This window comes from Leptopilina heterotoma, unplaced genomic scaffold, assembly GCF_015476425.1.
Source record: "Leptopilina heterotoma isolate Lh14 unplaced genomic scaffold, ASM1547642v1 Lhet_54, whole genome shotgun sequence".
NCBI classification, from domain to species: Eukaryota; Metazoa; Arthropoda; class Insecta; order Hymenoptera; family Figitidae; genus Leptopilina; species Leptopilina heterotoma.
Window position 1 is genome coordinate 6,835,466 of NW_025111118.1, and position 21,343 is coordinate 6,856,808.

Below are 21,343 nucleotides of genomic sequence, written 5' to 3' on the forward strand. Positions count from 1 at the left end.
AATTAGCTCAGGTTAAAATTAGTTTTTGGAAAACATCTTTCAGTACTAAGTTTGAAAACTTTATTAGCTTTAAAATTCTATCGAAAAATTTTTTTTTAAAATTTGTTTCTTAATTTTTATTAGGTAGTTTTTGAGGTTAAGGGTAGTTTTTATAAAATAATCCTTTTAATTCTATGTGAGAGCACTAAATTAGTTCTAAATTTCTGTGAAAAAAATTTTGAAAAAATATTTTTTTTTCGTTAGGTAGTTTTTGAGATTAAGGGTAGTTTTTGGAAAATTCTTTTTAATGCTATGTTAGAGCACTAAATTAGTTCTAAATTCCTGTGGAAAAGTTTTTTAAAAATTGTTATTTTTTAGGGTATGGTACTTGTAGCTATACGTCAAGCTGGCAGTACCATACGTTTTTTTAAAAAGTTTAGCAGCTCTAAATTTTTAAATATGGTACTAAATTAGCACTAAATTAGTTCTTAATTCTGGTATAAAAAAAAAATTTTTTTGTGAAAGTGGTACTTGTAGGTTTACCTACCTCTTTTTTTTTAAATTTCATGCGACTTTTTTCTGACTTTTTCGGAAAATTTTATGCGACTTTTCGTGACTTTTGTTGTAAATTTATGCGACTAAAGAGACTTTTTTGAGTCTTAAAGACGATCCGAGCCCTGAAAAAGTAAAAACAATAATTCTATCATTTATTAGTACCTATTATTACTATTATTATTTATTTATTTTAAATTAAAATATTGTTCAGGTTTAGAAAACAAAATAAAATTCTGCCTGGAAATCAGGAAAAAACAACAAATTTTTGTAACAACTCTGGTTTCATAAATAAAAATTAATTTTTCATAAACAAAAATTATATTATAAATAGTTATTATTGTACATAATATAGTTATATTATAATAATAATTATTGTAAATAATATAATATTTAAATTGCATAAAATTTTTATTTTTTTTTTCGTAACTCCTTTAAATATATATATAGATAAATAAATAAAAAATATTTTTTGTTAAAAAATTGTGAATTTTTCCACGGAGAAAATGTGTACAGATTTATCCTATGACTGATAAATCAATCATCGACACGCTTGAAAAGATGATGTTTTTTCCCTCCGTGTACTCTAAGGAAGAAACTTCTTTTCTCTCCTCACTTTTTTTCTCTCTCCCTCTCTCGTGACAGACACATCCGGCAACAGTTTCGTGTCTGCGCGAGAATTTCCTCTCCGAAAAATAATTCACTAGCTGAAGGTTTTCAGTTAAAAAAAAAAAAAATGAAAGAAAGAAAGAAAGAAAAACCTATTGTAAAATTGATAGAAACAAACTTGTTCTTATTTTTTTTTCTGTAATAATATAAAAGTAAAGAAATTTTTTTGTTTACGTCGAAGTCTTCATGCTTTGCATTCAAAGTGCAACTTCATAAAGCATAGCATTGAAATCACTGTCACGTAAAAATGTCGTACAGCTTCAACTTGTACACGAATGTCTATTTTATTATTTATATATTATGTAATGAAATATATTTGTTATATTTATTACATTTATAAATAAATATTTATTTTATTTATTTATTTAATACAAATATGTTTCTCGCGGACCTAATATTATTGATATTATTTATTATTAATATTATCAATAAATATTATAAATATTATTAATAAATAAAATACAAAAATATAATTTATAATGATTATAATTAATAATTTTATTTATTTGAAAAATATTTTTTTATATTAATAATATTTTATTCACTTCTACCTAATAATAATATTAATTATTATTATAATAATAATACACCTAATAATATTTTTATTTACACTGATTACAAAGTTATTTGATTTAAATATTATATTTCTTGTCTACTATCAAATAAATATTTTTACTTGAGTCAAATAAATTGTATTTGAACCAATAATTTCAGTATTTTTTAATTGATTTAGATGAAAATTATTTGATTCAAGTAAATTTGATGATTTTATTTTATAATTTTGTAATAAATTTTATTTCAGAAGTGATAACTAAACTATATTTTGAGTCAAATTTTAATCAAATTTGAATCAAATAATGAATAAATAATATAATAATTAAATAATGAATCGAAAGTAGAAATAATTTTCTTTAGTTATTATTTAAGTCTTTCGACTTCGATCGTGTTATTTTTATTTATACACTGTAAAATATTCAAATAAAAATAAAAAAAATTATGCATAAAAAAGGAGAAAATCTAAAAATATAATTTCAAATAGTAGATGCTATAAAATTTGTAATAAGAATTTTTTTTCTGCACATTTATTGCCTGTAGACAAAATAAAGGAAAATAATTTTTATTGATAAAATTTGAAATTCATGTTTTTGACGTGCCTGATGGATGAAACTGACCGAATTGAAATTCATGTATATGGAGAAGGATTAATTGTTTTTGATGTTCTCCGAATGAACTATTTTCACGCAATTGACTCTTTGTTATTTTTGATCAAAAAAATACTTTCTCTCTCTCTCTCTCTCTCTCTCTCTCACTAATCTCCCTTCAATATTTTCTTAAAATCTGAATTTTTATTTTCCCTGCGACATATATTATATTATATTTCTCCAGTTTTTAGTTGTTTGAAAAATTCACAAAATATCATCCACATACACTTTTCTATTTCTGTGTCAGGATCTGGACTCACTTCTATCGTTTTCAGTGACATTCTATTTTCAACTTGGTTTGATCGACCAGGTCACACGGTTAAGCGCGATTTATTCAGTAATGAAGATGGACATTCCTAGATTTTAGTTAAGAATTCAACATTGCCGACAGTAGAGAGGAAGTGAAATAGAGGGAAAAAGAGAGCGAAAAGAAATATTTTACTATAGTGGAGAAAATTTTTTTAAAAAATTAACTCGAATTTTTCTTTCTTTTTTTCTTTTTTTTTTTAATAATTTATTGATTGAATGATTCTCTGTGGGCGCGCGAAATATTATGTATCTCGCGCGCGAGATTGCATAAAAATAGAAATGTTATATATTATTTAAAAAAATGGAATAAAAACCCAATTCAGTGAATCGATATTGTTTAACAATAATCACTCTCCATTATTCCATGGCACACTTTACTTGACAATTTTCTCTCTTTCTTTCTTTCTCTCTCTCTCTCTCTCTCTCTCTCTCTCTCTCTCTCTCTCTCTTTTTTTTTTTTTAACTTCTCTCGATAATTTAATTTCAAATGGATTAAATTTTTATCCGTCATTAATAATTAATATGCTTGAAACCTTTACTTATTGCATTAACTTGAAAGCCGATATTGAATTATTTTTAATTTTAACCCTTTAATTTTCAAATAATGGAGTTTAAATAATTTTTGAAACGAGAAGAAGAAGAATTTTATTATCTCGAGAAAAAGTTTTGATTCTCCGCTGAAAAATAATTTTATGCCTATTTTTATGTTAATTAAATTGAATTATCATTACTATTTATTATTGTTGCTGTTATTAATAATATTATTTATTATTAAAATTTATTATTATTATTATTGACTATTTCTTTATTTTCATTAATTTAAAATTTATTTTCGTATTTTTTCTACTTTGTATAAAATTTTGTATTTGTAAAATTTTTGGTTATAAATAATTTATCGAACAAAAATAAATACTAAAAAAATAAAATAAATAATGAAGTGAATAATAATAAAAATAAAATAATCATTAAAATAAATAAAAGTCCATAAGAATAAAATAAGTAATAAAATTAAAATCAAAAATAGAAGTTGAGATGTAATTTCCGAGTTGGAGATTTTTTTTTGAAATTATAGTTTTAGTATCTTTTTTCTTTTCGTCGAAATATTGTTACAATTTCAATAGAATTATATATCAAGGAGGCAAAAAAAAAAAAAATGTAAAAAAAAGTAAACGAATTTCAATGGTCATTTTGCGCTTGAATATTATTATGAGTCGGGATTTTACTCGTCACTCTCTCGTAAATTATTACAATCAAAACTGATTTTTAACGCGTCCGCGCGCATTTAAATGTATCGGGTTAATTAAATGTCAAGCTTCTCTTGTCCGTCGGATGCGGTATAATTTATAACATCTCAAAAAGAGTTTTTCACGCTTTCACCGCATATCTGTCATATTTATTTACCACATTTTTCATATCCGCTTTTGTTTCGAATTCATTTTTGCCACACACACACACACACACACACACAAACTTCAACGAGAGTTCATATATAATAATAATTTAAAAATATTTATCTGCGTTTTTTTTTCATTAATTAACTATTTAACTGTCCGATTAATCTTTTTTCTGTGCAAAATAATAATAATCAAAATACTTTTTTCCTTTTTTTTTCGACAGTATTTATTTTGTATTAGGTACTTTTGTTTTATTTCTTGCATGATTAAAAGAATATTTATTTTCTGTTTGGATTTTTTTTGTATTTTATTATTTATTATATTTTTTTGAAGTAATAATAAAAAATAATATCAGACAGAATATTTATATTTTCTGCTTGAATTTTTTCCCAATAATTTCATTTAATTTTACAACAACATTAATAAAAGTAATAGGATTAATAATAATATTATTATTAATAATTAATACTATTAATAAAAAAAAATGAATATTTTTTTAATTTTTTAAAAAATAATAAATTAATAGTCAGTATTTTATTTATTGCATAATTAAAACAATGTTTTTATTTTCTATTTGAATTTTTTCCCCAAAAATTTTCTTAATTTTAGTCTACAACAAGAAGAATAAAAATAATAATAAGAGAAAATAATAATGATAATAATAATAAGGGGTTGTCCATAAATTAAGCAAGGCTTTGGATCCGATATTTCTTACTAAATAGAAAATATTTAATATCGGTTTTTTAATTTGAATGTTCAATTATTTAATAAATTAACTGTACCTATGATATTAACTCTGATAGTATTACTTAATAAATTATGTAAATTTTCATATTAATTACATTTTCAATAATGTTCGATTCTTTTTGATTTAAAATTTTTATTAGTTTTATTTATTATTTTTTACCGAAATTTCTCTCTTCTACCAATTGAGAATTAATTTTGAAATATGTTCACACGTTGTTTTTAATTATTTAAAATGTTTAACAATGTTTGAATAATAGATAAAATATAATTCTGTTCAATTCTTCTTCTTTTTTTCATATAATAATAATAATAATGTTAATTTTGAAATTTTAATATTCACAAGGTTTTTCCATTTGAAACTATATAAATTTCTCAATCGGAATTTAATATTTAATATTATGCATCAGCCAAAAGTCATTGGTGGAAAATACGTTAAATTTGGAATTCCAATATGCTTTTGCAAAAGATTAATTAATTTACGAGAAATGGCTTTTATGTCAGTTACTCGAACAAGAGATCACTTTCTGAGGATCCAGGATATATATCGAACAAGAATATCTTTAATAGATATCTGACAGAGAACAGGTACACCTTTCATCTTATGCATAAAACATTTGATTTCAGGTGTTATATTTACCCTCTCACAGTTCGAGATAAACTGATGGAAATATTGGTTACATTTCCCTACATATATTTTCATGTCAATAATTTATATTTACCATTTTCGAAAAAAATAATATTCAGGTTATTTTATAATTAAAAAAAAAAAAAAATTAAAAAAGTATTTTTTTGGAATTTTGAAACAAATATTAATAATGAAAAAAAAAACGTCTACAAAAATAATTTATTATAGTGATAATAGTAAAATTATATTACTATTAGTTAATATAACACTATTAATTATAATATAATACTATAATGTTATATTATTATATTATAATATTATATTATAAATATTATGACTATTGATGTACAGACTTATAATCTTGATTATAAAAGAATAAAAAAAATTGACGTAATCGGTGAATATCGTATATATAATTTAAATCGGACGTCATAGAAAATGATGAAATGTCAAAAGGTATTTTCTTTCTTTTCTTCTTTTTTTTTAAAAAAAAAAAGAGTGAATAGTTTGCTGTTTAACGGATTTATTCTAATGAATATTTTTATTAATAGTATAACATGTAAAATTTAAAATTTCCTCGATATTATTCTAGTTCGCTATTTGCATTTCTTGAATTAATTAATATAAATATATTTTTAGCTACAGCAATTTTATAAATTCATTATTTCTTGCTTTAAATTACTCAAGAGACGTCCACTTAATTAGTTTCGATTTAAAAATATATTTAACAAATTTTAAATAATTTTATCCAATCAATAATTTTATTTAATCGAAAAGGAGAGAGAAAAAAAAGAAAGAAGCAAAGAAAGAAAATAGAAAAAAAGAAAGAAATAAAGAAAATAGAAAAAAAGAAAAGTCAGCGAATTTTGATTGGAATCCTGGAAAATTATTTATTGTTTTCTAAAGTAGTTGTGCTTATTCTTGAAATATAATATTTCTTTAATTCAATTTTCTTAATTCAAATTTATTATTTAAATTTTAAAAGAGTTGCCTTTACAATTTTTCTTTGCAATAATTCAATTATTTTCATAAATAATAAAAAACTTTATAGATTTATAATATTATTTTGATAAATAATACAACTCATCGCAGAATTTCAATTATTAATGGAAAATACAATTTTAATGGAAAATGTCATTATTTTTCTCGAAAAATGTCATTATTCTTAAAAATTTTATTAAAATTCATCAAAGAAATTCAATTATTTTAAGAAGCCTTCCTATAATTTATTTATTAGAATTTAATTATTATCGTCAATTCATTTTTTATTAAATTTCTTGAAAGTATTAAATTATTTTCAAAAATAAAAAATGAAATCTTTTTTAACACTTCAATTTTTTTTCAAAATAATTTTAATAAAATTCTTTCTTTAAAATTCTTGTAGAAATTTCATTAATTTCTATATAATTTATCAAAATTCAATTATTTTTTATATCTATTTCAATAAATTTCACAAAAGAATTCAATTTCTTCAAAATTCAATTATTTTCAAAAATTTTAATGAAATACTTTATAACAAATTTAATTTTTTTTGTTAAAATTCTCCTCCATTCAATGATTTTTAATATCTACTATTTTAATAAAATTCTAAGCAAATCTTTTTTTAATACAATTTTTTACAGGGATTCAATTATTATTTCCATAAATAATAAATAAACTCATCGCAGAATTTCAATTATTCTTGATACAATTTTAATCGAATTCCTCGAAAAATCTAATTATTCTTAAAATTTTATTAAATTTCGTCAAAAGAATTCAATTATTTAAAAATTTGTTCATAAAATTCTTTATGAGAATTCAATTTTAAGAAACATTCAATTATTTAATAAATTATTTATTTTTGTATTAAAAATAATTTGAATATTGGAGAAGTTAGAAAGAATTGCAAAATTTCAATTATTTTCAAAAGTAATAAAATTCTTCGCTGAAATTCAATTATGATCAAAAGTTTAAAAAATTTATTGTCAAAATTTCAATTATTTTTATAAATATTAAAATGTTTCTTCAAAATTCAATTATTTAAAAAAAATTTTAATAATTATCTTGGCAATATTTCAATTATTTTCAAAAATTTTAATAAAATTCTTGTCAAAATTTCAATTATTTTCAAAAACTTTTCTCAATTCAATCAAATTTTTTTACAAGAGATTCAATTATTTAAAAATATTAAAATGTTTCTTCAAAATTTTAATTATTTAAAAAAAATTTTAATAATTATCTTGGCAATATTTCAATTATTTTCAAAAATTTTAATAAAATTCTTGTCAAAATTTCAAGTATTTTCAAAAAATTTTCTCAATTAAATCAAATTTTTTACACAGATTCAATTATTTTTAATACAATATTAATCTAATTTTTTGAAATATGAAATTATTCTTAAAAATTTTATTGAAATTCATCAAAAGAATTTATTTTAATTACCTATTTAAAAATTTGTTGATAAAATTCTTTAAATGAGAGTTCAATTTTAAAAAACATTCAATTCTTCAATAAATTATTTTTTTTGTATTTAAATAATTGAATTGTCGTAGAGTTTTCTAATAATAATTGATTCAAATATAAATTTCAGTTAAAACTTTAGATAATAATTGAGTTTTGAAAAGAGGTTTCAAATTATAATCTTTGAATGTTTGAATTTTTCATACTTTTAACTTAAAATTGTGTAGATTCAATTTTTTTGTAAAAGTTTAATTGAATTTTTTTTAAGTTCTTTGAAGATTTTATTTTCAAATACATATTTGATTAAAGAATTTAAGAGTAATCGATGAAATTTCGTAAAATTGAATTGTAAACAAAAGGATTTGAAATTGTTCAAAGAAATGTTTTAAAAATTTATTAATTTTATTTTTATTATATTATATTTTTTTTAAATAATTGAAGTCCTGTGAAGAATTTTATTATTTATGAAAATAATTGAATTCTTGGAATGCATTTTATTACATTTTTTTAAAAACAATTTAATTCTTTTAGGGAATTTTAGTAAAATATCAGATTTTGAAAATACTTCGAATTTCAGCGAAGAATTTCATTATTTGTGAAATGTAATTGAATTTTTGCAGAAAAATTTTGAAAATAATTACATTTTTCGAGGAATTTATTTAAAATTATATTAAAAATAATTAAAAGCCTATGAAAAATTTTATTATTTATGAAAATAATTCGAATTCTTACAACGAATTATAATACATTATTTTAAATAATTGAATTCATGTGAAACTTTTATTTTACTTGCATTCTTAAAAAAAATTTTTTTTTGTATTTAAATAATTGAATTGTCGTAGAATTTTCTAATAATAATTGATTCAAATATGAATTTCAGTTAAAACTTTAGATAATAATTGAGTTTTGAAAAGAGGTTTCAAATTATAATCTTTGAATGTTTGAATTTTTCATACTTTTAACTTAAAATTGTGTAGATTTAATTTTTTTGTAAAAGTTTAATTAAATTTTTTTTAAGTTCTTTGAAGTATTTATTTTCAAATACATCATATTTGATTGAAGAATTTCCGAATAATCGATGAAAATTTCGTAAAATTGAATTGTAAACAAAAGAATTTGAAATTGTTCAAAGAAATGTTTTAAAAATTATTAATAATAATTAATAATTAATTCAAAGAAGACTTTTTAGTTAAAAATTCTGGAAAACAATAATAATTGAATTGAAATGATGAAAGTAATTTTTTTTATAATTGAAGTTCTTTCAACTTTAATTTTTAATAAATTGTTTAATTTCAAAAAGATTTGAATTAAAAATTTTGTAAATTATTAATGTAGTTTTAAAAATCTGGAAAAATTCCGTTTTTTAACCTGGAAAACATGGAAAAGTCAGGGAATTTAAAATGAGCAGAAGCGTGGCAACCATGAGGAAAGAAAAAAAGAAAAAAGAAAGAAAGAAAAGTACAATTACTTGTTTAAAAAAAACTGAGTATTGATTGGAGAAAATAATAATATATAAATTTATTAATTTTATTTTTAATGTCAAGAAAAGGGGTTGAAAATTTTCATATATAAAGTATGTAAATTAAGAAGAAAAAATTGTTAAAAAAAAAATAAGACGCAATTATTTCAAAGGAGAGTGAAAGAGAGAGAGAGAGAGAGATTCCAAGTCTTTCCCTGCGATTTTTCCAGTGCGTGAATTCCTTGATACTGTGCATTGTAGGTAATCGAGATAAGAGTATGCGTCGGTCTGCAAAGAAATGGAAGGGAGTTTTATGTCGTCGTTATAGGGTTCGAGGACGAGAAATCTTTCGCGCGATCGCGTTCTTTGCGCCCAGGGTGCGGAACGCAACTCGAGTGAGAAGATAAAGAGATGGATGAATACTTCATTATTTTATATAAGACCATAAAAAAATTATAATCTCTTGTGGTGTACACGAAGAAAAAAGGCTTCTTAATTAACACACAAACCTTGATTATCGTTTTTTTTTTTAATTTATTTTTTTTTTTTTTTAATTATTTTTTTATTTTAAAGACAGTAGAGAAAAAATGATTTTGAATAACAACATTTTTGTCTGCAGCTTATGTGTCATTCTGTAATTTTCCTCTTTATTTAATTATCGAAAAATTATTTGTTATAATAAATAAATTAATAAAATAATAAATTAATAAAATAATAAAATAATAAAATAATAAAATAATAAAATAATTATTATAATTATTTTTATTTATTAAATAAAATTTAATTTAATTTTCAAATTAATGATTCATATTTCAATTGAATTTAATTTGTAACATTGTGACTATTTAAAAAAATTATTTACTATCAACATTTTCCGCTCTCGCTTGGTTGTAATTTTGCTTATTGTTATAAATATTATTATTAACTTTCTTTGATTTTTTAAATTCTATTTTTCTTGAAACGATAATAATTTTTTATTCTTTTATTTATTTTTCAAATTTTTTGTCAAATCTTTTTTATTGTAAATTTAAATAACTACTATTCTATTGGAATAATTTTTTATTATGAACACTGAAAACAAAATTTATTTGATTCAAAATAACCAATTAGTTGACTATTAGCAAATCAATATTTACTTGAGTCAAATAATTTTGATATCGATTTTTATTTAAGTCAATTAAATGGTATTTGAACCAATAATTTCAGTATTTGAAGCAAAACCATTTAATTTACTCAAATAAAAATTATTTGATTCAAGTAAATATTTAATTGATAATTGTCAAGTAATCGGTTATTTAAATTAAATAAATTTTCTTTCTATATAAAGTCAACGAATTTATATTCAAGTTTTAGTAATCGTGAATTTTAAAGAAAATTACTTTTTGCGTTATTTTTTTTTGTATTAAATTGTCATTTATAATTTAAATTTGTATTCTTAAATATTAAATTTATTATTAAATGATCTAAAAATGGATAATTTATTACGAAAGTATAGTAAAAATTAAATTTTCGGAAATTGTAAACAAAAAACTTTTTACAAAGTGGTGTAGTAAAAGTTAGTTTATTACAAAAAAAATTGTTTTCTTTTTTTTTTCATAAGTTTTTTTATGTCAATAAATAAAAATAAATTACACTTTTTATTTATAATTTAATAATAGGAGATCCAAATATTGTTAATTTATATATTTTTTTAATAATATAATAACATTATAATGGTAAGAATAATAAATAAAAAAATTATTATTTTATCATGAAATTAATAATAATTTTCAATCAATGTCAAAATGAATAATTGATAATTAGTTATATTCTTATTAGTTTTGTATAATTAACTAATTAATAATATCGCAGAATTTCAATATAAATGTTTAACGTTATTCTTCGGTAATAATAATTAAAGGTAAATTCAATGAATTGTAGAATTTTATTTCAATAATTTTTTTTCCTGATAAATTAATATGATTTTGTTTTTCAAACATATTTTTCGATTATTTATAATTTAATGAAAGAAATAAAACAATTAATAAATTATTATTTCGTATTCAAAGGTAGGGGAACATAGTCTAGGTCGGCCACCTTTTTGACTTTTGTTTATAACTTTTTTTTAAAAATGAATTTGGACAATTGAAGTATATGGTTGGAAAGTCCTGTTTAATAGGAACATTTTTTCTGTACAAAGTAAATTGACAGGTTTAAAAATGAAAAAGTTATAAAGATTTAAAAAAAAAAAAATTTGTAGTCCAGGTTAGCCATTACAGTCAAGGTCGGCCATGTTTAAAATTCAAAGGGCATTAATCGTTAAAAAATAAAATAACATGTTTGGAGTTACGGAAAATTGATTCTTTATTGTTTACAGTTTGTAACTTAATGAAATAACAAAATAATAAAAATAAACAATATAAAAAAATAAATATAAATAAAAAAAAGTTTTGCACTAAAATATTAATAAAATTAAATAAAAATATTAATAAGATGATCAATTATATTATGAGTTATACAGAATTGCAGTTTTTGCAAATGAAGTAGCTCGTCCTCAACTTTGCGCATTTTAAACACATAGTGGCCGACCTTGACAGTAAGTAACATTACCGAATTGTTGTAACCATAAAGAAATACGTTTCGGGATTCGATTTTTTACTTTGTTTTCCTTTCAACCATGAGTCCCACAAATTTTCTGCATACTTGCCTTGACGATTCAATTTGTTTTTTATCTTTTATTAATGGTTTTTCACATTATGCACAAAACTTTTTTTGAGCTTTTTTTGTACCGACGTCACAGAAAACACAATTTTCGATTTTCCGAAAATGTAATTGAACAAAAAGTTAGGTTTCACTAAGACAAGCTTCGACAAAAATGCGCGTAGGTGGCGCTAGTGAACTTGACAAAAAAACGCGAGTGGCCTACCTAGACAGTAGGCCAACCTTGACTACATTCCCCTATATATTATAATTTAGTATTTTATTATACACAATATGGTTTATAGACTTGTACATAAATGAACATAAATGTTTAATATAATATTGAGTACTTTTTACTTATTTTTCCTTCTTATTCACTTGATAATTATTTCAAGACACTCTTCTCTCTTATAGATTATTTAAAATAATTGTTATATAATATTAATTAAATTTGTAACGTGAATATAACGATAACATGGAAATTGGAAATTTTCAAATTTCATATAAAAATGGCAAAAAAATAATTTTTTCTTTATTAAACTTTTGGATTTTGTAAAATATTATTCTGTAGACACGTTTATGTAATATTGAAAAATTATTTCACGTGTTTATGAAAGTATAAAAAATTTTATGTACGTATACGTAGAGAGAAATATGTGTAGGTTGGTATGAATAAAGTCAGTGATACGGAATTTTTTAATTTTAGAATATGGGAAGTTCAAGGTCGTATTTTTATAATAATAATAATAATAATAATAATAATAATAATAATAATAATAATAATAATAATAATAATAATTTTTATAATTATTGCTGTTTTCATTATTTTTATTATTGCTATTTTAATTTTTGTTATTATGTATTATTATTATTATTATTATTATTATTATTATTATTATTATTATTATTATTATTATTATTATTATTATTATTATTATTATTATTATGTATTATTATTGTTATTATTATAATTTTTATTATTTTTATTATTATTACTATTATTATTAATGAAAATAATTTTTCTTAATTATTTCATTTTGAACAATTCTTTATTTAGAATTTTGTGAATTATTTATTGTAAATTTGTGTAAATGAAAAATTGTAGCAACTGTTTTTTCGCATAGCATATTTATTTAAAATAAATAAAATAAAATAAAATAAACGGGACTTTATGACGTGATGTAATAATAATTGATATATGGGAAAAATTATATTTTGATGGATAAAAGTGATTATATAAACACATACATAAATACAAATGAATATGATCGATGGTAAAATATTGTATAAATGCTTTAATGAAATCATTCAGACATAGTAGTGTTGTACACTACACCAATGTATTGAAATCATGTCAAAGTCATTTAAATTGTTGAGAATGAGTTTCTCAGGCACTTCAACATAGTTTTACGACTCTACAATTGTTTACAGACAATTATTATAATATGGAAATTGATAAATTATTTATTAATGAGTTATTTTTCCAACAGGCGAGAGAGATTATAACTTTTGTTTTATTTCATACATAATTACAAATTTTATAATTATTATTTATATATAATTATATTCATTTATAGAAAATAATAATAACAATAGTAGTAGTAATAATAATAATAATAATATAAATTAAAAATATGAAATATGCAAATATTTACCTATGTTTCTGTCAATACTTATTGAATCATCAATTTCTTATTTTCTGTGAAGATTAAATATAATAATTATTCTTGGCATTTCTTAATTGACATTATTATTAACTGATATTTGCTTTTGCTATTTTTATTACTGTTAATGTTATTAATACCATTATTTATTTTTACTATCTATTTATTTTATTTATTATTTTATTGTTATTTTATCTATTATTGTATTTTATTATTGTTATAATATTATTGCAATTAATTAATTTATTTATTTTACTATTTACTATTATTGTTATTACTGTGATTGTATTTTTTACTATTTATATAATATTTTTTCCTATTATTAGTGTATTATAATATTTTCTATTTTGTTTAAGCGTAGCTCGCTTGTATGCTCACGTAGTGTTTATTTATTTATTTATTTTTTTATGGACCGGACAAGTAATGTTTTAAAAAATTAATTTTATTCTTACGTATTTTTTTTTTTAAATCGTGAAACTTAATTTGCAATTAATGGAAAAAGTGTGCAACTGTGAAATCATAAAAAGATGAATAAAAAACTTTTCGCATTGTTATTATAATGGAATTCTGTTAAAACATTTTATTGCATTTTGCGAAAAATAAGTATAGAAAAAAAATAAATAATAAGAATAATAATACTTTTTCACTTAATCTACTGGCATTATATAACCTACTTTTTCCTCAAAGGAATTTTCATTTTACTGCAAAATTGCATTATTTTCAAAAGGAATTTTTAGAACAAATTTTTCAAGTTACCCTCTCGCAGTTCATTCATTTAGTTTCTCTCGCAGTTTAAATATTTTTCAAAAGTTCTTCCATATATGGTATTATATTGTTATTATTATTTATTAATGTTGCCTATTACTATTATTATTATTTTTTTATTATTTGTTTTTAAGCATTTATTTTTATTATTATTATCATTATTATTGTTATTAGTACTATTGTTCTTTATTATTATTATTATTACTATTTTTTTATTATTGTAATTAATTTATTAATTAAATTATTTATTTTTACTTTCTAATTCAAAAGCATTGATTCGTTTATTAAATGAATTAGTAACACTACTGATTAATTTTTAGTATAAAAATGACTAATTTGTTATAGTTAATCTAATTTTTATAATTATGTTAAATGGGTAAAAAAATTAATAGATTATTTTTATCTACAAAATATTTTAGTAACATTTTTTTACGAATAATTGGTCAAATTCTACGGTTGAATTAGTTGTTTTCTACTAATAATTAGTAATTATTTACTAATTGTAATGGAGCCGATTCGTTTATGGTTTTTCTGTTAATTATAGATTTATATTTTTTTTATTTTATATTTTACTATTATTATTACTATCATTAATATTTATTTTTAGTTTTACTATATTTTTTAATAGTACAACTATAATACTACTATTATTATAATTTATAATTAAAGTACTGGAAAAAATTGAATTTAGAAGCAGTTAAGAATGATTGCCGAAATTCAATTATTTTCAAAAGTAATAAAATTTTGAAAAACATTCATTTTTTCAATAAATTATTTATTTGCATTTTATTTGTATTTAAATAATTGAATTCTCTTAGAATTTTCTAATAAAAATTGATTTAAAAATGAATTTCAGTTAAAATTTTACATAATAATTGAATATTAAAAGCATTATAGTATGAATTTTCAAAAATAATTAAATTTTGAATATTTTTGAATGTAATTACATTTTTCGAAAAATTTACTTAAAATTGTATTAAAAATACATAATTGAAATCCAGTGAAGAATTTTATAACTTAGAAGAATAATTAAATTCTTGTAAAGAATTCTTATTATATTTTTTTTAAATAATTGAAGTCCTGTGAAGAATTTTGAAAATAGGGGAATTCTTGCAACGAATTTTTATTACCTACATTTTTCTTAAATAATTAAAATCCTGTAAAGAATTGTATTATTTATGGAAATAATTGAATTCTTGGAATGCATTTTATTAATTTTTTTTTAATAATTGAATTCTTTTAGGAAATTTTATTAAAATAGCAGATTTTGAAAATATTTGAATTTCAGCAAAAAATTTTATTATTTATGAAATGTAATTTAATTCTTAAAAAAGAATTTTGAAAATAATTACATTTTTCGAGGAATTTATTTAAAATTATATTAAAAATAATTGAAAGCCTATGAAAAATTTTATTATTTATGAAAATAATTGAATTCTCACAACGAATTTTATTACATTTTTTTAAATAATTGAATTCTTGGAACGCATTTTATTACATTTTTTTTGCAAACTTACATTTTTTTTTTTTTGAAAAATTTTATGGAAATTTAAATTATTATAAAACATGAAGATATCAATAATTCCGAGTCTTCGACTCGGAATGATCGATATTTTCATCTTTTATAATAATACTCCTATAAGTTGTTAAATTTCATAAAGATTTGTATTTGAAATTTTTGAAAAATCTCAATTTCTATGGAATTATAATAATGATTAAATATTTATTTAAAAAAGAATTTATTGATGTTTTCGAATAATTTTACAATTAAAAAAATTCGTAATTAAATATAATAGAACAGTTTTTTGAGTATCTAATAATTTTTAGAGGGAATCAGAATATTCTTTACGGTCAGAGGGAAAAAGTGAAAATTTTTTTCTGGAAATCAGGGAAATTATTTAAGTTTTTTATTTTAATAATATTTTAACATTTCTATTATGTTTAGGGTCGAATAATAAGCTTTGTTGGAATTTTTTTTGCAATATTCGTATTTCATTCAAAGTTTTGCAAATAAATTGCAACAATGCTTATTATTAGACTCTAGTCATAATAGAAATGTTAAAATAATATTAAAATATTTTTCGACGTGGGAAAATATAATTTCTTTAGTAAATTTATATTATTTATTTATTCAATTTTTTTAACTTAATTTTTTAAAAAATAGAACTAAATTTTTATTATAATAATTATAATGCGTAACTAAAATTATTTTTATATTGAAAAACGACAAAAAAAGAACTCGAACACTCTTGCGTATGAATAAAACAACTATTTTTTTATTTACATATATCGAATTGAATGACGAGATTTAAATTTCGCTCAAACAATTTCTGAAACAGATCTTACACCTGAGAATTTGAAAATTCTTATCTACTATCACAAGTGAGTTTTCATATATATCTATATGGTCGCGAATTGAATTCCATTAGAGAGAGAGAGAGAATATAAGGAGTGTGCATAACGAGTACAAGAGAAAGAGAGTGAGAGAGAGTGTAAGGAGTGTGTAATATCGAGTACGAGAGAGAGAGAGAGGACAAAACGCTCTCTCGCGCTTTACGGAGGGAGGTGTGGGAGGTTTGCTGGTGTTTGTAAGGAGGGTGTGTTATATGTCGGAAAGAGGAAAAAAGAGAGGGAGCAGTGCAAGTAGAGAGAAGACTCGACCAGCTGACCGTGGAGGACACGGTAGCACGATACTCAAGTAAACTGTAAGACAGTGCGGAGTGGGACGAGTACATCCGGCACTGAGTCAACCCGGTTGTACACCCAGACAAAATTTTTTTTTTTTTTTTTTTTTTTTCTTCATTAAATCACAAAAATATTATATTCAAGTAAATGGAAAAATTGCTATTATTATATTGATTGAATTTTCGTGCGTAAGAATAATTTTTTTTTCATTTAATAACAATATAGGGGATGGTGTGGGTGGAGAAAATTTTTTTATAATGACGCTTACGCACAGTGCCCGCGTGAAACGCTCTTTTTTTCGTCATTGGCCTGACCACTGTATTATGTACGTCATTCAGAGTCTTTATCGACCAATGAACGATTAACTCGCCTACAGTCAGGAATGCTCATCATATATTCTTTTTTCGTTTATGTAATTTTTTCTGCACCTGTGCGTTATTGTTCTTTTTTTCGAAAGTCAAAAAAATGGTCCTTTAGTATAGCAAAAAAGGGTGCGAAATTTTGCAAAAAGAATTCAAACTAAAATTACACTCCTGGCGGAGTTTAATTTTAGTTTGAATTCTTTTTTTTAATTTTATAAATAAGTAAAAATAATCAGGGTTGCCATAGGTTAGGGAATTCAGCAGGAATAGAACAAGTGAAAGTATTTAAAAATACGAACTGTACGGACCAAAAATGAAAAATTACAGATCAATTATTGATAAAAGTATAACCAGTCCGAGACAAATAAAAGAATTTTTCGAGAAATTCGATTAAAATTATATTGAAAATAATTTAAATTCTGCCATGAATTTTATTATTTGTGAAAATAATTGAATCCCTAAGAAGAATTTTATTATTTTTAAACATACATTAAATCTCTGCAAAAAATTGTATTGCTCTTGAAAATAATAGAATTTCTGCAATAATTTGCAACTTCTTCAAAATTCAATTTTTTTTTAGTGTTTTTAAGTAAAATTCTTCTATACATCCATTATTTTTGATAATTTTTGAAAAAGTTCTTTGATAATTTTTGAAAAAGTTCTTTGAGAATTTTCAAATTTATTTGTTTACAATTCAATTTTACAAAATTTTCATTCTTCGGAATTCTTCAATTAAATATATATATATATTCGAAAATAAAAACATCAAAAAAATAATTTCAAGTAAAATTCCAATAAATTTTTTCAAAAAAATTAATTCATCTACATAATTATGTAGAAGAATTAATTTAGTTAAAAATATTTAGTTAGTTAAAAGTATGGAAACTCAAAATTTTCAAAGATTTTAATTTGAAACCTTTTCAAAATTCAATTATTTTAAAATATTCACACAGTAATACTTTTAATATTCAATTATAATCTAAAACTTTAACTGAAATTCATTTTTAAATCCTTTTTTTATTAGAAAATTCTACTAGAATTGATTTATTTAAATACAAAAAAATACTTAATTGAATAATTGAATGTTTCTTAAAATTAAATTCTCATAAGGAATTTTATAAATAAATTTTTAAAATAATTGAATTTTTTGACTAATTTTAAGAAAATGTTTAAGAATATTTACATTTTTCGAGAAATTTGATTAAAAATTATTTAAATTCTGCCCTGAATTTGATTATTTACGAAAATAATTGAATCCGTGTAAAAAAAATTTATTATTTTTAAATACAGTACCGTCCGAAATTGTCAATCCACCCATTTTCAAAGGAATGACAAAAATTTTTTAACATAAAATTCATGAAAAGTAAAATTTTTTTTGGTTTATATTTTGAAAGACGATAAAATTTTGAAAAGAATAAGACCTTACAGAAGTCATTTAGCCAAAATTTGTAGAAGATATTCTTAAAAATCGTCATTTTCAATGTTTTACAAAAATTTGAATAACTTCTAAAATAATGAACGCTTTTTAATAATCTTAGGCTTATTTTAAAGACCATTTTCTACAGAATAAGAATTACTTATAGGCATTAACCTGTAATTTTTAACTTGGCATAAGCATGACGTCAAAGTTGGACAAAAAAATTTAAAAAATTTGAAATAATATTATTAAAAGAAAAATAATTTTTGAAATTCAAACATATATTTTTATTACATTTTCTTGAAAAATCTACACCATATCATGTTTTATATATGTTCTAGAATAGTTTTTAGTACAAAAAATTGATTTCAAATTTTTCCAATTTTTTTGTCTAATTTTGACGTCATGCTTATTCCAAGTTAAAAATGACAGGTTAATGCCTTTAAGTAATTCTTATTCCGTAGAAAAAGACCTTTAAAATAAGCCTAAGATTATTAAAAAGCGTTCATTATTTTACAAGTTATTTAAATTTTTGTAAAACATTGAAAATGACGATTTTTAGGAATATCTTCTACAAATTTTGGCCAAATGACTTCTGTAAGGTCTTATTCTTTTCAAAATTTTATCGTCTTTCAAAATATAAACCAAAAAAAATTTTAGTTTTCATGAATTTTATGTTAGAAAATTTTTGTCATTCCTTTAAAAATGGGTGGACTGACAATTGCGGACGGTACTGTATAATTGAATTATTGCGAAGAAATTTATTAAAAAAAATGTGTAAATAATTGAATTCATGTGAAATTTTTACTATTTTATGAAAATAATTAAATTTTTTACGTAGAATTTGATTACAATTTGTTCAAATAATTGAATTCTTTTGGAAAATTTTATTAGATCATAGTTGATATTGAAAATCATTAAATTGAGGAAAATTTTTTGAAAATAATTGAAATTTTGCCAAGAATTTTCTTTAAAATTTTTGACAATAATTGATTTTCGGAGAAGAATTTTATTATTTCTAAAGATAATTGAAATTTTGTGGAGAATTTTATTATTTCTGAAGATAATTGAAATTTTGACCAGAATTTTATTAAAATTTTTGAAAATAATTGAATTTTGGAGAATAACTTTATCGTTTTTAAAGAAAATTAAAATTTTGACGAGAATTTTATTAAATTTTTTGAAAATAATTGAATTTTGAAGAAGAATTTTATTATTTCTAAAGATAATTGTAATTTTGACGAGAATTTTTTTAATTTTCTGAAAATAATTGAATTTTGAAAAAGAATTTTATTATTTCTAAAGATAATTGAAATTTTGACGAGAATTTTTTTAATTTTCTGAAATAGTTGAATTTTGGAGAAGGATTTTTATTATACTTTTGAAAATAATTGAATTTCGGCGAAGGATTTTATTATTTCTAAAGATAATTGAAATTTTGACGAGAATTTTATTAAAATTTTTGAAAATAATTGAATTTCGGAGAAGAATTTTAATTACTTTTGAAAATAATTGCGATTTTCTGCAATTGTAATTGTAATTTCTCTAAAATTCTCCAAATTATATCGTATAATTTACTAGAACTTTTCGTGCTTTTTCAATCAAATTGCGGACTTTATGGATATTTTCATCAAAAAAAATTAATTTTACAAACTTGAAGCAAATTTTCGGTTCTTTACACTGTTTTAAAAATCTGACTCCAGCAATACACCAAAAATATTAAAATGATATTATTTCAATCTCGCAAAGTGGGAATTGTTGAATTTCATTAAAGTTTTTAGTGAATCTAATCAAATGAAAGTATTCACACTTTTTGATATTTGAAAGTATATAATTTTCAATGTTTCAGTGTAAAGTTGGAGTCCAATTTTTAACAGAGTTCGAGCCCTGTATTTCTGAATTACATTTTTTCAGGAAGTTAAAAAATAGGAGTTAAAATTTAGTAATTAATTAGTAAATTTTACTAATAAATAGTAATTTCCACTAATAAATGGTAATTTCTACTAATATTTAGTAATTTCTACTAATAAATAGTAATTTCTACTAATTTATTAGTAAAATTTATTAATGCAAAAGCAAAAAGTCAGTCATTAATTCGAATTAGTAAAAATTAGTAGGTACTAATTCAAATTTAGAGAGTTTTTTCTGCTGTAGCAAAATTCACTTCTTTAAAAATCGTAAAATTTGACATAAGTTCAAAATTTGACATAAGTTCGATTTAGTTTTACTTTGTAAATATAGTAAATGTTAGTGTATATATTTTTTAATGTAAAAGCTTCAAAAAAAATTGTGTTTTATTCTTTTCGGTTTGGCGAATGAAATATATTTTTCAAAAAACCAACTTTATGGGGCTTTTATTTTGGAGTTTAGAGTAAAACATTCTAGGAGTGAATAAT

At 21.0% G+C, this 21,343-nt stretch overlaps 1 protein-coding gene across 4 annotated transcripts in view; it reads left to right on the forward strand.

Moving 5' to 3' along the window:
- LOC122508369 (myocyte-specific enhancer factor 2) overlaps positions 1 to 21,343 on the forward strand; it is a 120,212-nt gene that overhangs the window by 68,661 nt on the left and 30,208 nt on the right. The window lies entirely within an intron of this gene.